The sequence below is a fragment of the Aquarana catesbeiana genome, linkage group LG02 (assembly GCF_042186555.1).
Source record: "Aquarana catesbeiana isolate 2022-GZ linkage group LG02, ASM4218655v1, whole genome shotgun sequence".
NCBI classification, from domain to species: domain Eukaryota; kingdom Metazoa; phylum Chordata; class Amphibia; order Anura; family Ranidae; genus Aquarana; species Aquarana catesbeiana.
Window position 1 is genome coordinate 750409050 of NC_133325.1, and position 18345 is coordinate 750427394.

General features: G+C 42.7%; 1 protein-coding gene across 2 annotated transcripts in view; it reads right to left on the minus strand.

Moving 5' to 3' along the window:
• Window positions 1–11952, minus strand: part of TIAM1 (TIAM Rac1 associated GEF 1) — a 607717-nt gene extending 595765 nt beyond the window's left edge. For both annotated transcript variants that reach the window (XM_073617108.1, XM_073617106.1), the window contains exon 1: window positions 11701–11952. The gene's annotated coding sequence lies outside the window, so the exon portion shown is untranslated. The remainder of the gene's footprint in view (window positions 1–11700) is intronic.
• Window positions 11953–18345: the final 6393 nt, after the last annotated feature.

Genomic DNA, 18345 nt, shown 5'->3' on the forward strand with positions numbered 1-18345 from the left:
ATTAGCTAAAATGTCTGAACAAGCATTACCACCATCTGTATCAGCATTTTTCAGATATTTATTTCACATTTAGATACCAAGAACATGGTCAGATCAGAGAGTTTAAAGCGTAACTCCACTTTTGTTGAGAAAAAAAAAAAAAAAAAAAAAAAAACACAACACATTCCCCTCTGGGTGATCTCTGTACATTGCAAGGATTATAACAAACTTTGTTGAAAATTCCTACCTTTTGTTATTCTGAAGAAATCCTTGTGCGTTTCTCTGTGCCTCTGTTCTGAGTAGGTCTAATGGGAGTCATTTCATAATTAACTGTCAGGTGTGGAACTACAGGGCACTAATGAGGAAATCTGCTGGGCCTGCATCCCTTTAGATGGGTTCCTATTGAAAATATCTCTCAAAAAATGTTGCAGGGGATGCCTGAAATCTGACTTGTATCTTAGGCAGACTTCTGGGAAAATTGGTAAGCCAATCACACAAGCAGGAAATTATGTTTCTGGGGAGTCTAGAACAGTGATGGCGAACCTTGGCACCCCAGATGTTTTAGAACTACATTTCCCATGATGCACACGCACTCTGCAGTGTATTTGAGCATCATGGGAAATGTAGTTCAAAACATCTGGAGTGCCAAGGTTTGCCATCACTGATCTAGAACATGGTTGTTTAACCAGGGTTCCATGGCACCCTAGGGTTCCTCCAGAGGTTGATAGGGGTTCCTTGAGCAATTTCTGCCTCCATGATAAGTTCCCACAGATACCATTGATCTTTTTAGCTATCTGTAAGGGGATACTTAATGACCATCACACTAATGTATCATGAGTTGTACAGTAGATACAGAGTAGTCATTTTTAGCAAGGGTTCCATGAGACCTGAAAGCTATTTCAAAGGTTCCTCTGTGTTGAAAAAGGCTGATCTAGATGTTTTTGTTAAAGCTCTCACCGATTGTTCCTTGACACCCAGAACCAATATCATATGAAAATTGAATCCATTTTCAAATGGTACCTGGAAGCTATGGTAAAAGTCACGAAAGGGCTTAGCTTTTCTTAAAGACCCCCACTTTACTGAATATGTCGCCAAAAGCCTAGGCATCTGGTCAGGGCATCTCTCGAAGGGAGGCTTATTCTATCTCTTGTACAGATCTGCATGAAGAAATACCTAGATCAACCATTCTCAACTTTTTTTTTTTTACCATGGAGGAATCCTTGACCTAATCTACAGGTCTCAGAAAAACCCCTACTAAAAATTATTATATATAAAGCTCCAGGTAGATTAGCATAAGAATCAGTAAGTTGTAGATAAAATAAAAGGGAATAAAAAGTTTGACACTTAGAGCGGATTTTTTTTTTTTTTTTTTAAACAACCACTCCTCTATAAAAACAATTACTTTTAGTATAAGCTATGCAACAATATAACATTGGCCAACTAGAAATACAGACAGTAAAAACTGTAATGGGACTTTATATTTAGATCGGAGGTTGGTAATGGTATTTGCCTTGGTTGTCAGTAGGATAGTCCTTATCTTATAAAGAAGGTCAGGTAAAAAGTGCTTCTTTACATATGAAAATAAGAGGACAATTTTCCCTTTACATTGGTGGGCAGTAGCAGAGGTCCCTTTTAGATTAGTGACTACTGGACAAGAATGCCCTGTTGGTGGTCATAGTAGCATCCTCTGCTAAGTTTTATCACTATTGAAACTACACAGGCACTGTCTGGTAGAAAATCGATCTACCACTCTTCATGGAACTCCTAGCAATCTCTGAAGGTTCAATGAAACCCTAGTTGAGAAAGTTTGACCTGGATTTGGGTTTATGAGATGCTCAGGTGGGACCTTGAAGCAGCCGTTTTTCCAGAAAATGTAAAGGTCTTCCATTGCCCTTCAATTATTTAATGTTAAAACAAACCTGTGCTCTGTTTCAGGACACTAAGGTGAACAAGAAGAGAAACTGATCTTATGTGCAGATACCTGGAGGTGCCTGGTGAGAGCAGTCAGCAATGGTCCAACACCTTTCCTCAAATCAGGTTCATAATAGGCCTAAAGTGCTTCCTTACTTTTGTCAGGTTACCCAGCAATCCCAATTACCACAAGAGCTGGATTTGCTTAGCCCTTTGCAAGCTTTCAGAAGTTGGAACTGACCAGGGGGGCAGAGTAAAAAGCAGATACATTTGGGCTGATATACTAAAAGAGTGGAGAATCTTCATGGAATCAACTCAGAATTATTAATTGTTCAGCAAATTGCTTTCCCCTTCATATCCCAAATGTTCTTCTGGTCCTTCAACTTTTTACTATATGGTTTCACATTGCCCAGTTACACTGGCCTTCTGGTCTGAAATCAGACTTTTCTGCCTTGCTTTAAAATTTCACCAATATACATTATCTCACAAAAGTGAGTACACCCCTCAAATTTTTGTAAATATTTTATCATATCTTTTCATGGGACAAAACTGACCAAATTACACTTTGCTACAAAGTAAATTAGTGAGCGTACAGCTGTCCCCTCAAAATAACTTACACAGCCATTAATATCTAAACCGCTAGCAACAAAACTGTGTACACCCCTAAGTGAAAATGTCCAAATTGGGCCCAATTAGCCATTTTCCCTCCCTAGTGTCATGTGACTCAGTGTTACAAGGTCTCAGGTGTGAATGGGGAGCAGGTGTGTTAAATTTTGTGTCATCGCTCTCACTGTCTCATACTGGTCACTGGAAGTTCAACATGGCATATCATGGCAAAGAACTCTGAGGATCTGAAAAAAAAGAATGTTTGCTCTACATAAAGATGGCCTAGGCTATAAGAAGATTGCCAAGACCCTGAAACTGAGCTGCAGCACAATGGCCAAGACCATACAGCGGTTTAACAGGACAGGTTCCACTCAGAACAGGCCTTGCCATGGTCGACCAAAGAAGTTGAGTGCACATGCTCAGCATCATATCCAAAAGGTTGTCTTTGGGAAATAGACGTATGCGTGCTGCCAGCTATGCTGCAGAAGTTGAAGGGGTGGGGGGTCAACCTGTCAGTGCTCAGACCATATGCCGCAAACTGCATCGAATTGGTCTGCATGGCTGTCCCAGAAGGAAGCCTCTTCTAAAGATGATGCACAAGAAACCCCGCAAACAGTTTGCTGAAGACAAGCAGACTAAGGACATGGATTACTGGGACCATGTCCTGTGGTCTGATGAGACCAAGATAAACTTATTTGGTTCAGATGGTGTCAAGCGTGTGTGGCGGCAACCTGAGAAGTAAAAAAAGACAAGGGTGTCTTGCCTACAGTCAAGCATGGTGGTGGGAGTGTCATGGTCTGAAGCTGCATGAGTGCTGCTGGCACTGGGGAGTTAAAGTTCATTGAGGGAACCATGAATGCCAACATATACTGTGACATACCGAAGCAGAGCATGATCCCCTCCCTTCCAAGGCTGGACTGCATGGCAGTATTCGAACATAACGACCCCCAAACACACTTCCAAGATGACCACTGCCTTGCTAAAGAAGCTGAAGATAAAAGGTGATGGACTGGCCAAGCATGTCTCCAGACCTAAACCCTATTGAGCATCTGTGGGGCATCCTCAAAACAGAAGGTGGAGGAGCGCAAGGTCTAACATCCACCAGCTCAGTGATGTCATCATGGAGGAGTGGAAGAGGACTCCAGTGGCAACCTGTGAAGCTCTGGTGAACTCCATGCCCAAGAGGGTTAAGGGAGTGCTTGAAAATAATGGTGGCCACACAAAATTTTGACACTTTGGGCCCAATTTGGACATTTTCACTTAGGGATGTACTCACTTTTGTTGCCAGTGGTTTAGACATTAATAGCTGTGTGAGTTATTTTGAGGGGATAGCAAATGTATACAGTTATACAAGCTGTACACTCACTACTTTACATTGTAGCAAAGTGTAATTTCTTCAGTGTTGTCACATGAAAAGATATAATGAAATATTTACAAAAATGTGAGGCGTGTATTCAGTTTTGTGAGATACTGTATGTAGCCCAGCTAGATGCAAGACTCAGATCTTCCCAGCTGCACAAAACTCCTTTTAAGCTTAATATTTTACCACACTAAAAAAAAAAAAAGTTATGGCTATTCAGTTGGAATCTCCTGATCCTCCAACCCATTGCCCATTAGTTTAGATTTATTAACCAAGTCATCCCTACGTATAGATTGATCTAGAATGCCTGCGGCTGCCCAAAAGTAGTTGACCAACCCTGGTCCCACTGTCTGGGAACACCTTCTACATTATCCATAGAGTAATATCCACAATACAATTCACTTTGTACTTTTTGTATTATCTTAATAGCAGATATGGGAAAAAATAGGTTACATGATGAATATTTCAAAAACAGATTTATTGGTCAATGTGGATGTTCAGTACAATTGGTGAGGAGGAAGCAAGGGGAACCAAGCCATGCTGTGTGTGTGTCTATGGCACACAGCTCTATAGACACACATAGCTCGGGATCAAGACCACACATGTGCTCCTAATGCAATTGCCCTGCCATGTGGGCGCACCAAAAAGGAGGAGGAGTAGACAACACCAGCGGGGACCCCAGAAGAGGATTGGTGCCGCATGGTGTAATACCATTGTACAGAGCAGGTGAGTATAACAGGTTTAGTATTTAAATTTTAAAAAAAAATTGCCTTTAGTAACATTTAAAAAAAAAAAAAAGAAAAAAGTGTGAATATCCACATCACTTATCCAATCATGTGAAAAGCAAATTCCTGCTCACTTTGAAGAAAACAGGAATTTGCTTTTCACATGATGGGATAATTTAAGTGAATATTCACACAATTCATTCTAGTAAATCAGCCTCATTACCATAGAGCAGTCTTTCTCAACTTCATAATCCTTAAAATAATACAAGTCTTAGGCTAGGTTCACACTTCTGCAGGTGCAGAAATACGTGTAAATCGCACGCTTTCCCGCACCCACAAGCAAAACTCGCTGCTCTTTAGCAGACCCATGAGGGTGCCATTAATTCTTAACGCAGCACATTTTCAGGTGCATGAAACCACATGGTGCAAAGGCAGCATGCGATTTTAGGGTGGCTCGCAATTCTGGAAAGGTGTGGGGGATCTTTTACCCGCGTTTCCCACAGGTACAGTAGCCCATTTAACTGAACAGGCTGCTATGCGCAGGAAATAGCTAGATGTGAACCTAGCCTTAGGGAACCCATACTAAAACTAATTCATCCAGGTCGATTGTAAAAATAACCCTTATGTTGGTGGTCAGTGGAAAGAATGCAACCCTTTACAGTGGAGGTGAAATGACACCCTTAAGCTGGCCATATATATATTGAAATCCAGCTGGTTCAGTAGGGATCAGTCAAATTTTGATCAGCATGTGGCCGTCCCTGACCATTTGGAGAACTTTTGTCTGTCAGTGGCTGCAGCCGCTGATCAATATATTCTGGAATGGGATGTCCCACTGACAGAATACAATGCTCTGGCAGGAGGGGGGCGGGGGGGGAATTCTTCCATCCATGTCATTTGTGTGGATGGAGGAACCTATTTGGTTGTTGTTTTTCATTAAAAAAAAAAAAAGAGAAAGAAAAAAAACTATCCGTCTATGGCCAGTTTACAAATGGCTAATGCCGTGTACACATGAGCGGAAAGTCCGATAGAAAAAGTCAGACGGAAGCTTTTCATCGTATATTCCGATCGTGAGTGTGCCTCATCGGACTTTTCCTTTAGAAAATTCTGACGGACCTAGAAATAGAACATGTTCTAAATATTTCCAACGGAACCAACCGCTCGTCTGTATGCTGTCCGACGGACCAAAAACGACGCATGCTCTGAAGCAAGTACGAGACGGAAGCTATTGGCTACTGGCTATTGAACTTCCTTTTTCTAGTCCCGTCGTATGTCACCATGTTCTTTATGGTCGGACTTTGGTTTGACCGTGTGTAGGCAAGACCGCTTGAGCGGAATTGTGTCGGAGAATCCTTCAGAGTTTATTCCGACGGAAAAACCAGTCGTGTGTACAGGGCATAAGAAGATAATTTGTGTTCAGCCGGTGGTTTTGCCAAGTGTTATAGGTCCTAGAACCATGCAGGTACCATCACATTGGAAGTCAATCAACCACAGTTCAGGAAAGCCTAAGGTCTCATGGAACCATGGTTAATATGGCAATAGACTATTAGATTTTTTTGTTCAGCCTGATGGAATGAAATTGAACAAGTTCCTCCATCTACACTAAACAGCAAATATGGACGAATCTCCTGTTGCAGCCATTGTGTTAGACAGCTGGCTCCGCCGGCTGTCAAAATATCGGAACAGTGGCTGCATCTAATTGGATGCAGCCTCTGTTCAGCCATCAATTTTCCACCTTGCTTCTGCAATTTTTCAATCAAGAAATGTCAAGCCGGAGACAGTTGACTGGGCCACCCACTGAGCAGATTTGGTACAATACATCATGTATGGCCAGCTTTAACCACTTCCGGACCAGCCGCCGCAGTTTTACTGCAGCAGGTTGGCTCGGCTGGTCATATCGATGTTACCTTACGTCGCTTCGCCTTTTGACCACTAGGGGCGCGCAGCGTGTCCCCGGAACCGATGCGAGTGCCCCGGCAGGCGCGATGACCGCCGGGCACCCGCGATCGCTCATGACAGAGAGAGATCCGGGATGTGTGTGTGTGTGTGTGTGTGTGTGTGTGTGTGTGTGTGTGTGTGTGTGTAAAACACACAAATCTTGATCCTTTCAGGGGAGTAGAGACAGATCGTGTGTTCATACCAAGTATGAACACCGATCTCTCTCCTCCTAGACAGTCCCCTCCCACCACAATTAGAACACACACTAGGGCAGTGGTCATCAACCCTGTCCTCAGGGCCCAGTTATCTTCCAAACCTGGCCTGTTAATGGGCCCTGAGGACAGGGTTGATGACCACTGCACTAGGGAACACAGTTAACCTCTTGGTATTAACCCCTTCCCTGCCATTGACATTTATACAGTAATCCGTGCATTTTTATAGCTCTGATCGTTGTACAATTGTCAATGGTCCCAAAAATGTGTCAAAAGTGTCCAATTTGTTCGCCGCAATATCGCAGTCCCAAAAAAAAAAAAAAAAAAAAAAAAAAAAAAAAAAATCACAGATCCCTGCCATTACTAGTAAAAAAAATAAATAAATAAATAATAAAAATGCCATAAATCTATCCCCTATTTTGTAGACACTATAACTTTTGTGCAAACCAAATCAATATATATATATACGCTTATTGCAATTTTTTTTACCAAAAATATGTAGAAGAATACATATCGGCCTAAACTGAGGAAAAAATTAGTTTGGCGAAAAATGTGGGATATTTATTATAACCAAAAGTAAAAGATTTTTTCAAAATCGTCGCTCTTCGTTTGTTTATAGCGCAAAAAATAAAAACCGAAGAGGTGATCAAATATCACCAAAAGAAAGCTCTATTTGTGGGAAAAAGGGATGCCAATTTTGCTTGGGTACAACGTCACACGACCGCGCAATTATTTATAGCAGCGCAATGTCGAATCGCGAAAAATGGCCTGGTCACTGAGCAGCCAAATCTTCCGCAGCTGAAGTGGTTAAACCTGGTACATACTAGTTTTTTTTTCATGCAACCCCGTGGGTTGCACAGAAAAAAACCGACTGCTCCGGTCGGGAGCCGCTGTACTAACCAGGCGAGGTTAGTCCAACGATCTCCCCCGCTGAACTGTTGTGTTCTGACAGGGGGATGCCCCCCCCCCCCCGCCAGAACACTCCAATCAGCGGTCTCTCATTGGCTGAGAGCGCTGATCGGGAGCAGGTCAGCTGCTGGTCTGCCAGCATGCACGTCCGACAGCCGGCTTCTGTCAGACAGACTGACATACACACGGGCAGAATGTCAGCTGGTATTTTTTGTACCGGCGAATATCTCCCGACATTCGGTCCATGTGTACGGAGCTTTAGAGTGTCTCGAAAAAAGTCAGTTATCTGCATTGCATACAGGTCTACCTTAACCACTTAAGGACTGAGCCTCTGAGATTTGGTGTTCACAAGTTAAAAACATTTTCTTTTTGCTAGAAAATTACTTAGAACCCCCGATCATTATATATTTTTTTTCTAACAGCCTAGAGAATAAAATGGCAGTCGTTGCAATACTTTGTCACACCGTATTTGCGCAGTGGTCTTACAAGCGCACTTTTTTTGGAGAAAATACACTCTTTTGAATTAAAAAAAATAAAAAAAAAAAAACAGTAAAGTTAGCTCAAGTTTTTTTTTTATATTGCGAAAGATGAGGTTACGCCGAGTAAATTGATACCCAACATGTCACGCTTCCAAATTGCGCCCGCTCGTGGAATGGCGACAAACTTTTACCCTTAAAAACCTCCATAGGCGATGTTCAAAAAAATTCTACAGGTTGCAAGTTTTGAGTTACAGAGGAGGTCTGTGGCTAAAATGATTGCTCTCGCTCTAACAATCGCGGCGATACCTCACATGTGTGGTTTTCATATGCGGGCGCTACTCACATATGCGCTCGCTTCTGCACATGAGCTCGGCGGGACGGGGCGCGTTTAAAAAATTTTTTCCCCTTATTTTACTATTTTGTATTTTTACACTGTTCTTTTAAAAAAAAAAATGTAAATGTAAACATTCCTTGTAATAGATTAAAAAAAGCATGACAGGACCTCTTAAATATGATATCTGGGGTCAAAAAGACCTCAGATCTCATATTTACACTAAACTAAAAAGAAAAAAAAAAAAAAAAAAAAGTCCCTTTAAGAGCTATGGGCGGAAGTGATGTTACACGGAGAAGGGTGGGGGGCATCTTCCCCTCACTTGTCTCCATGTCTAACAGGAGAGGAGACCAGATTGCCTCCGCCGCTGCCGGCGGCTCTGGTAAGCATCAAAGGGCACCGGAGCGTGGCGGGAGGGGGGCCCCCCCTTTACCGCCGCCGATAAAAGTGATCTTGTGGCAAATCCGCCACAGACACCACTTTTTATCTGAAAGCGAACCGCCTGCCACTGAAGAAGAGGATAATGAGTTATGGCAGCTAGCTGCTGCCATAACAAGGATATTCCTCTTCAAAGTAGTGATGTAAAATGACGGCGGGCGGTTCATAAGTGGTTAAAGTATAGCAGTCTTGTGACTTCTATCAGTGTCTGGTTAAATCTTGTAGGAGGAGTTTGTTCTCCCCTTTTTGTCCCATGAGGCTGCAGGACCCCTGACCCTCTGTCTGGACAGTGCTGATTGGCCCTGTGCTGATCACATGCACCCTCCCAAGAAAAAAAACAAAAAACCTCTAGCAATACACACCAAACTGAGCATGTGCAGCTTGTCCCCAAGGCTCCGTTCTATCAGCAAATAGATTGGGGGACTGTGGAAGAAGGGGAGGATCAGAGAAGACAGAATCAAACAGCCTTTACACACAATGCAGAGGATTAACCCCTTAGGTTCCATAGTGAGTATAACAAGCATGCTTTACTGCGTATACAGACTGATTTTACTGTTGTGGGTTTAGTAACAATTAAAATTTTAGCCAAAGAAAAAAAATAAATAAATAAAACCACACACACACACACACTGAATCATCTACAGCAGGGGTCTCCACACTTTATAAAGAAAGGGCCAGATTACCGTCCTTCAAGCTTCGGGGGGGGGGTTGCAGACTGCACCTAGTGGAAGTAAAAAATACCCAATCTGTCAGTGGAAGGAATTATGCCCCATCGTTGGTGTCAGTGGAAGAAATAGTGCCCCACTAATGATGTCTTAATGCCTCGAGGGCCGCATCCGGCCCAGGGTTGCAGTGAACATTAATGTGGGTTGTATTGTATTGTCTGTTAACTTGCTGCAGCTTTTCTTCTTAATATCCCCCCCCCCCAAAAAAAAAAAAACACAAAAAAAAAAAAACAAAAAAAAAAAACACACACACCTCAAACTATTTTACTGGTTGGAAAGTATCCAAATTTTGCCAAAACTCAAGCGATTCAATGGGAGCCCTGCGTCCTTAGGACAGGACTGGTTTGTTGATACTCTTGATGCATAACAAGTGCAAGACAGGAGCAATGGGAAAAAAATGACTGAGATTTCTAAAAGTCAGAGGGAGGAATTTGTCAATTTTGCAAAATTTGTTCACCAATCTTCAAAATTGCCTCCAGATTGCAGCCTTGGGGAGCGGCACAAATTTACACAAAACCCAACCACAAAATCTAAAGGAGAGTCCAATGCTTGAGAAGTCATTGCATTGTCCAGCTGTAATCCTGTATCGCATCAAACTGGTTTTAAGTGCAACCGCACACAAGCGTGATCATTAAAAGGTCCGGCTAATCATGCCGTAGTGCCATTTACCTTCGGAGAATAAAGTGTCACCAATTAACCGCCTCCATTAACCCAAGCAAACGATGCAATTAACTGTATAGGTATAGCGCTGATTCTATTTTATCTAATAACTGCGCGTGACGACTAAAATCCCAGCCACTGCCTTCCAATGTCAAACAATCACACACATGCAACGTAATGCTGAGTAACCGGAGACCACAGCTGTAGCTCCGACCTCACACGTTTCCATGAAAAATAAAGACGTTACCTTATCCCTCATACTGGGAGAAAATAAACTCTTGATCATTCAACGCACACAGCTGATCCAGCAGAGGAGGAGCGATGGATGTAAACACAGGATTATTATATACACCAACTGTGCTGCTGGCCAACGTACAACGTTCATTATCAAGACATGTATAGGAAAAAAGATTCCATGACTTCAGCTTGTCTATACATTAATGATAGAAGCGTGTACAGGCTCATCCATCTACATACAGGTCTTACAGGTAAGTGCAATGTTTACATGTGCCATGCTACAGACTCACCCCCCACCACCACCCATGTATGATTTCCAGAAAGCTGATTATAACAAGTCGGATGAGTCCTGCTTTTTAAGGTCATCCCAAACAAAAGCCGGGGGTCTGCCAGGGTCGTATGTGCCCGGAGGGGGAGGCAATGTCACGTTCATGCGGTGACTTGGTAAAAATGTGAGCACAGCAGGCTGCGGACATCAGACAACATTGTCTGCTGTATCCTCAGGCCAGTCTAACCGCGGTGTATAGGGGAGCACACATAATGGGAGAAGAGCCTGGATTTTTCCCCAGGGATCCCCCCCCCCAATTTCTGGTCCAGAGGCCAGGGCCAATGCAAAGCACAGCAGGATGGAGAGGAGAAGGGTGCAAGCTCTGATCTAGGTAGGATCTCATAAAATTCATAGGCTTGATGTCTATGGCAGAGAAGGAGAAGGGGGGTGCATGCACAAATTGGAGGTGCCGTTGCAACCGAGTATTAGAAAAATGGCCAGAAAATTCAGGGATGGCAGTGATTCGTCCCCGTTATAAAACGATGATACAGAACATTCAGTAACCTGATGTAGCCAAAGCATGAAAATGGACCAGGATCTGGAGAATTACGTCTGCAGTGAGGAATTGGGCACCAAAATAATAAATGGCACCTATATATGCATATATATTTTTTTATTTTTTCATACATATTTCACGCTACATGCATATAACTCTGTATATGAATCTATAAATGGTGCACGAGATGATGATGATCATCATCATTATTTTATATTTAACATATATTTGAATCTATAAACAGTACAAGGTTGCTGTTATTATTATTTAGGCTTTATATAGCGCCAACAGTTTGCGCAGCGTTTTACAAAATGAAGGCAGACAATACAGTTCAATGCAAAAGGAATCAGAGGGCCCTTGCGCACTTACCTGCAGTCAGGTGTGTCCAGGCACCGTCTTCCCTTCTCTCTCCCCCGATATCCAGCTCCCTCTCCAGCCGGTGTTGGATGTACGACTGAGCGAGCGTATCTCCTGTATCCCCGATCGGCGTGCACGCTCTGCTCCTCACATACTGCACATGTGCGGTGTTTGCTGCTCGCTCCCGATCACTGCCGCTGCTCACTTACAAAGTAACACAAAGCCCTGCGACTGATACAAAAGAGATTGATTTACTAAAGGAGTAGAGGCTGTTCACTTAGACAAGTCAATGGATCACTCAAAGGCTAACCCTATTGGCTGCAAAATTAACCCTTTATGTAGAGGCTGGCTGATGTCTGCGAGCTTAACTCCTGCACGGCCGGCAGCTCCCGGATGCGTGTGGATGATTAACCCTGCATGACTAGGAGCTCCCGGCTGGTTTTAATCCTTTCATGGCCAGAGGCTAACTGGTGTGTAGGGATGATTAACCCTCTAATCGCCAGTGCCTCTTGCAACTGGTTATTAAAACCCATTCCTTTCCTATTTGTATTAATGTGTGGAGTCAAAACTTTTTTTTTTTTTTCAATAGAAACATGGAAGAGTGATGGCAGAGAACGATAACATTTGCCCCCTCCTCTTTTTTTTTTTTCTTTGTTTTTGTTTTGTATTGTTTTCCCTTTGTTCTTTTTAATCTGTGTATAGATCTTTAAGACATACTTATAAGAAAGTCAATGACTTTCACCAAACATGTATTGGTGGTGAACCAGTCACTGTCATTTAACTCTTTCACTGCCAGAACCACTTTTGCATATTTTTTTTGCACACGTTTAAAAAATTATTTTAAGCCAAAAAAATTATAGAAAACCCCCAAAACATAATAGGGGATAGATTTACTAAAACTGGAGCACTCAGAATCTGGTGCAGCTGTGCATGGTAGCCAATCAGCTTCTGACTTCAGCTTGTTCAATTAAGCTTTGAAAATGAAACCTGGAAGCTGGTTGGTCTCTAAGCAGAGCTGCATTAGATATTGCACTCTCCAGTTTTAATAAATAACCCCCCCCCCCCCTCTAATATATTTTCTGAAATTAGAGACTAATGTGGGGCACACACTATAAGAAACTAATTTAACTCTTTTACTGCCAGAGCCACTTTTTAGGCCCCTTTCACACGGGACGGATCCGTGTTGATCCGCCCCGTGAACATCCGCTGCTCAGCGGGGATCGCTCCGTTTTCCCCAGCTGAGCCGGCGGATGACAGGGCGGGACCCGCACACTGTGCAGGGACCGCCCTGTCAGATCTCCGCTCTCCCCTATGGGGGATCGGAGGAACACGGACCGTCTGTCCGTGTTCATCCGATCCGCTCTGCAGACGGATAGAAAAATAGGATTTTCTTCCGTCCGCAGAATCGGACGAGAGCGGAGCCGGACAACATCGGGTGTCAGCGGATGTACATCCGCTGACACCCGTTATCCCATAGGGATGCATGTATGTCCGTATTTCATCCGAAAACGGATGGATGAAATACGGACATACGGTCCGCATGTGTGAAAGGGGCCTTAAGCCAAAAAATTATGGAAAAAAACCAAAACATGACAGGGGTAGATTTACTAAAACTAGAGCACTCAGAATCTGGTGCAGCTGTGCATGGTAGCCAATCAGCTTCTGACTTCAGCTTGTTCAATTAAGCTTTGAAAATAAAACCTGGAAGCTGGTTGGTCTCTAAGCAGAGCTGCATTAGATATTGCACTCTCCAGTTTTATTAAATAACCCCCCCCCCCCCTAATATATTTTCTGAAATTAGAGACTAAAGTGGGGTACACACTATAAGAAACTCATTTAACTCTTTTACTGCCAGAGCCACTTTTGCATTTTTTTTCTTTTGCACATGTTTAAAAAATCATTTTAAGCCAAAAAATTATGGAAAAAACCCAAAACATGACAGGGGTAGATTTACTAAAACTAGAGCACTCAGAATCTGGTGCAGCTGTGCGTGGTAGCCAATCAGCTTCTGACTTGTTCAATGAAGCCTTGAAAATAAAATCTGGAAGCTGATTGGTTTCTATGCAGAGCTGCACTAGATATTGCACTCTCCAGTTTTATTAAATAACCCCCCCCTATATATTTTCTGAAATTAGAGACTAAAGTGGGGTACATACTATAAGAAAATCAGGCAAACAATCGTCGGATTTTCCTCGTTGTTTCATAGCAAGTCAGAACCGAGGAAAAGAAATAATGTACTTAAATTCTCGTACGAGAAAGGCTTATTTTTTGTTGTTTATCATACGCAGTCTTTAGTTTCTGGTTTTTCTCGTAGGAAAATCGTACAAAATCGATACACATTGCACGAAAACTGTTGTAAAACCAGAGAACTCCTTGAATGTAGGGGTGCAACCTCACATCTCCTTGACTGTGATATGTAGGGTCCATATGTAACTCATATATATGAGGGATATATATTTTATTATGTATTTGTTTATAAAGACTATGTATTAATACAATTTGTTATAGTCTATATTGTTGTGATTTTCTCTTATACAGACACACTTGACATAATTATGAAACGAAAATTGTTCGTTCTGTTCCCGTACGAGAAACATTTTGGAGCTTGTTTGTCCCTTTGGAACTTTTCATTCTGAAGGTCGGAATCGGCTGTAGAAGAAAATTGTACAAAAGTTCCTTGGACGAAAATGTTCGCCTGATTTTCTTATAGTGTATACGAGCCTTAAAGTAGTGGTAGTTCCAATTTTTTAATGTCACACAGTATTAGCACAAGGGTTTATAAAACACAACATTTCAGTAAAAACACTAAAGGTAATTTTAGGGCACCTAAATGCAATATACAATATTTTCCAATCTTTTAGTAAAATATAAAAGATGAGGTTGTGCCAAGTAAATAGATAGCCAACTTCTCCAACCTTAAAACTGCATGTGCCTGTGAAAACAGCGACAAACTTCAATACCCTATATTTTGGATAGATGTTTTAAAAGCCCCTACAGGTCATCAGTTTAAAATAACGGGCCTAGAATTATTGCTCTCACTCTGGCGTGCTCAGCGATATGTCACATATCTAGCGCAATCAACTTTTTTGTGCATAGGTGCCCCAGATGCATGCGTTTATGTGCATACATGCATGTAAGTTGGGGGGGGGGGGGTCAAAAATTTGTTGAAGGGATTTTAAGTGATTTAGTGTAACTTTAATTTTCTACACTTTTTTTTTACTAAACAATTTTTTCATCATATAAGGGACAAAAAGTCCCCCATGTGATGATTTTTTGGTGACAGGTTCTCTTTAATGAGAAATCAGCTATCTCACCTGCTCTACAATGAGGCTAATGGAGTGCAGATCACACCAGAAAAGTGATACCAGGGCCTGTAAGTAATATTTCACATGTCACTTCCGGATCATTTAGGCTCCGTTCACACCTAGGCATTCCGGATCTGTCAACATGAGACTCCAGAGTCACAAGGGATGGAGTCTCATGTTGACGTCACTGGATGGCCATGCCCAATGGCTATATAAGGACTGGCAGACATCGGAGATGACACAACGACGGGAGCCAGCTTCGGAGGAGGACCGGGTAAGAACACAGCAGCCGAGGGAGAAGACCGGAGGAAGAACACATTACCGGAGGCAGATGACAGCAGCGGAGGGAGAAGACCGGAGGAAGAACAGATCGGTGGCGGAACCGGAGAAAGAAGACACGTTGGAGCTATGACTGGGGACATTATTCATTTTTAATAAAGGACTTGTCAAAAACCGTCTCTTGTTTTTATTTACACTACACTGCTTTTTTTTGGGGAGAATTGGTAGGGGTACAATGTTCCCCAATATTTAATTACAATGGGGGGCGGGATCCGGAGGCCCTCTTGTTAAAGGGGGCTTCCAGATTCCGATAAGCCCCCTGCCTGAAGACCCCCAAAACCACCGCCCACGGTAGTCGGGAAGAGGCCCTTGTCCCAATCAACATGGGGACAAGGTGCTTTGAGGCAGGGGGGCAGAGCCCCCCCTGCCCCAATGCACCCACTCCCTCATGTTGAGTGCATGTGTCCTGGTATGGTCCAGGAGGGGAGATGGGGCGCTTGCTCATCTCCCTCCTTTCCTGACCTGCTGGGCTGCATGCTGAAATAAGGGTCTGGTATGGATTTTAGGGGGCCCCTACGCCATTTTTTTTTTTTTTTTGGCATGAGGTTCCCCTTCAAGATTCATATCAGACTCAAAAGGGCCTGGTATGGTCAGATTCTGTTCATTGAAGTTGCATGGAAGTTGGACATGAAGTTGCAGGGCAAAGTCAGATCAGAAATCGTACGACTTTGGTGTCGGATCAGTGTGAACATAGCCACAAGCTACAAAGACAGCAGATGGGGCTGTACACAGGTCATACTTATTGCACCCTCCAAATGTAACCCATTAAACTAAATGGGACTGTGCGGTGGTGCAGAATTTTAGGGGATAAAACAAACAACATAATATCTCTTCACCACTGGTCAAATGCCCTCTAAAAAGCAGTCCACTGCTAATCGCTCTTCAGAGGGTGAATCTTATGTAAACGAGCCCTTACTGTTGACAAACTCGCTACCCCTGCTGGAAGTCTGTTCTAAGCATCAACTACTCCTTCAGTAAAACAACACTTTCTAAGGTTAGTTTTGCGTTTTCCACTGTTGTCACTTGAAGGATGCTGGTCCAGATCAATATTATGCAGCCAGGGCTGGAGGGATTACGCTCAGCCAGGAAGTGGCTGTAAGAGCCTGGAAGAGACCAGCAGCACTGAGATGTAAAAAAAGGAAGCAAAAAGTTGAAAAGTGTATTTCATGATAAAATTTGATTGTGTTAGCAAACAAAATGTCCTTCATTTAGGTCAAATCTGAGTGAATGAATGGACGTTTCCCGCAGTGCTTCAACACGCAATACGAAGGTTTCCATAATGTTCAGCACTGCCGGTTCATACCTGAGTGTTGTGATGCTTGAAACTTGCCAATAGAAGCTCACAAAAGATGAGCTCTTTTGGGCCAAGGCTACATATTGTTGATGCCTATAGACTGGGAGCATTTGAAAACACCTAAAAAAGCAGGTAACAAGCATTTTTTGAGCCATTTATTGTGCACCCCTTGGAAAGTCGCTGGTAGTTTGGGCTTATTTTCTCCCCTTAAAGCACACACAGCCAGGCACACAGCATTTTCAGCAGTCTCTCTCTGGCTCAAGAAGCAGTCTAGGGTTTATTTTATTTTTTTTTTAACTGCGGCTCCCAGCAGGGGTCTGATGCATCCTGGTTCACCGTTTCAGGTCCGATATTAGTCCAAATTTTCGTCTGAATTCAGACCTGAAACGGACCAAAAGCCTCAAACACTACACGGTCACTCTTGTAGCACTGGGTTCTTGTACTTGTGCTACAGGATCATTGGTTGCCTCCTGCCGATATCCACGAGGCTCCCTTGGGAGGGAAATGAAGACTTCCATTTGCTACCCAGGCTCAAACTATTTATGAGCTTTTCCCTCACCTTCTGGGCACACCTCTCCTGGGCTTGGTGGAAGTCCAATAATTTATCAGACTGCAGTCTCTACCCTTCCTCCCACCATGTTTCAGAGATTTCTAAAATATAGGGGGAAGTAGCAGAGCAGCAACCTGTGAAAACCTGAGTAGCCCTAACCAATCAACCCCTGCTCCTCTGATTACAGTGGAGTCAAACTAAATTTACCTACCAACCTTACCTAAACCCAGGAGGGTGCTACATTTCTGATTGAGTAATTAGTTTTCCAATGCTCAAGCCTTAAAATGCTCAACAAAAGCATGTACAAAAAAAAAAACCCAAATGCTTTTAGAAACTCAAGTTTTGGTTTACATATGGTTTGGCGCCCATTTATACTTGTTCATTGCTATAATGCTTCACAATGTTAAACGTGGTGCTGTGCTGCATTCTTTATCAACAGCATCCCAACGCACTACAGAAACAGACCTCTGTTGTGTCAATGTGTTGTTTTTTTTAAGTGGCACACTGCAACACATGACATGTGCTGCCCTCTGGGTACACCTTTTATACTTAACCATTGGGGTGCCAATGTAAATGAAAAAGTGCCACCTGTTACTGCAACACATACATCTGAAGCTCTCTAGGTACCCCGTGGAGTAGTCATTTCTCATATGAAATACTGAATTTCATAGAAAATGTAACACCGGTAAAGTACCTCCCACCCTGCCTTATTATGTGCTGGGTCACCCCATACTAGTAGTGCCTGCACCTTTCCAGTTAACCTGACAGCTCCCGAGGGTTGTCTTTTCTCATAGGGCTACCAGCAAGGTTTAACCGGAAGATTTTACCCCCTTCCTGACCAGAGCACTTTTTACAATTTGGCACTGCGTCGCTTTAACTGACAATTGCGCGGTCGTGCGATGCTGTAACCAAACAAAATTTGTGTCCTTTTTTTCCCACAAATAGAGCTTTATTTTGGTGATATTTGATCACCTCTGCGGTTTTTATTTTTTGTGCTATGAACAAAAAAAGAGCGACAATTTTGAAAAAAAAAATTAATAATATTTTTGACTTTTTGCTATAATTAATATCCCCCAAAATAAAAAAAATAAAAAATTTCCCTCACTGTGTTCTAACTGTATGGGGATAGGATTGACTAGGAGAGTAGCCATCATCCACATACAGAAATA